General features: G+C 42.4%; 1 non-coding gene across 1 annotated transcript; it reads right to left on the bottom strand.

Moving 5' to 3' along the window:
- Positions 1-831: 831 nt before the first annotated feature.
- Positions 832-935, bottom strand: LOC115935103 (U6 spliceosomal RNA). Its single transcript, XR_004070813.2, has one exon. It is a non-coding gene; the product is annotated as a U6 spliceosomal RNA (small nuclear RNA).
- Positions 936-1,795: the final 860 nt, after the last annotated feature.

Raw genomic sequence — 1,795 nt, 5'->3', positions numbered from 1 at the left:
GACCTGGGCTATTGCTCCAGCTCCATGATGTAGCAGCTGGATTACTTTGCAGGAGTAACGTAACTTCTTTTTTTTTTTTTTTTTTTGAGACAGAGTCTTACTATGTCACCCAGGCTGGAGTGCAGTGGCGCTATCTCGGCTCACTGCAACCTCTGCCTCCCAGGTTCAAGTGATTCTCCTGCCTCAGCTTCCCAAGTAGCTGGGAGTACAGGGGCGTGCCACCGCACCAGGCTAATTTTTTGTATTTTTAGTAGAGATGGGGTTTCACCGTGTTAGCCAGGATGGTCTCGATCTCCTGACCTCATGATCCCCCCACCTTGGCCTCCCAAAGTGCTGGGATTACAGGTGTGAGCCACCACGTCGGGCCCATAACTTCTTTGTCTTTCCTGCAAGGAGCTTGGGGAGATCACTTCCAAGGTGTCTATAACCCTAAGAGTCTACAATCGCTGCCTGGCTATTGAATGAAATGGATTCAGCCTGTGGAAGTGTCTTCTTGCTAAGTCACTCAAACCAATATGAAAAGTTTTCTGATATACACCATCCTCCCCACCACCAAAAGCAAAACAAAATAAAATATCATATGATATATAGGAAAAGTATATTCCTAAGAAAGGACTACATGATTATAGCATGGCTTGAGGTGGGAAGTCAATGAATTAATGTTGAATGATAAATGGATAAGGGTTGATTCATCTTTTTGCCAAAAATATAATATAGTCATACAGAGTATGTTCTTAGGAAAAGGACTACATGATCATAACATGACACAATGGGAACATTCAATGGATGAATGTTAAATGAATGGGTGAGGGATTTAAAAGGATTTTTTAAAAAAACATAGAATGCGTCATGAATTTGCATGTCATCCGTGTGCAGGCCCTATGCTAATCTCTGTTTCATTCCAATTTTAGTACATATGCTGCCAAAGCGAGCACTGTAAAAGGATCTTAAGGATTTTTGCTAAGTAATACACCAAGTCTTATTTCTGCCAGTTATCTGTATCATGACATTTAATTTGTTTAGCTCTACCTATCCTTTTATTTTTAATTTTTTGAGACAGAGTCTTGCTTTGTCACCCAGACTGGAGTGCAGTGGCGCAATCTTGACTCACTGCAGCCTCCACCTCCCGGGTTAAAGTGATTCCCCTGCCTCGGCCTCCCGAGTAGCTGGGACTACAGGCACCTGCCACCACACCGGGTGCAAATTTTTGTATTTTTAGTAGAGACAGGGTTTCGCCATGTTGGCCAGGCTAGTCTCAAACTCCTGACCTCAGGTGATCTGCTCACCTCAGCCTCCCAAAGTGCTGGGATTACAGGTGTGATCTTACTCTTTAAGTGAGAAGTGACTTGTACATGACACCCATATCAACTCTTCCCTCTTGGTGCCCTGAATCAGCTAGACAGTCTTTGGCTACCTTGGTGGTCAGTAAGTGTTGATGACTCATTGAGCATGGATTTCTCTCACGTGTACTTTGGACTATACAGAAAACCAAAGATAAACGACTGTCTTGAATCTATTCAGGGTCCTTGTGTTTTGCTCTTCAATGCATTCCACCTTCTTTTCTTGGACAAGGGTGCCACCTGACCTTATTATTCGTGCCTTGTTGACTGACTTCATCAAAAGAGTTGTAACAAACTGTTTTTAAACTGTTCTTATTTCTGGGGTAAAACATCTTTATTCCACTTGTAAGAACAAACAAAAATTATGGCACTATGCACATTATAATGGAGATGACTGGCATTCTCTTAAAAGAAATAGGCTACAAAACAGAGAAAGCTCAAAATGATGGCAGGAG

This window comes from Gorilla gorilla, chromosome 5, assembly GCF_029281585.2.
Source record: "Gorilla gorilla gorilla isolate KB3781 chromosome 5, NHGRI_mGorGor1-v2.1_pri, whole genome shotgun sequence".
Lineage (NCBI taxonomy): Eukaryota > Metazoa > Chordata > Mammalia > Primates > Hominidae > Gorilla > Gorilla gorilla.
The sequence above is the reverse complement of the archived record's forward strand: the minus strand, read 5'-3'. Positions and strand labels throughout refer to the sequence as shown.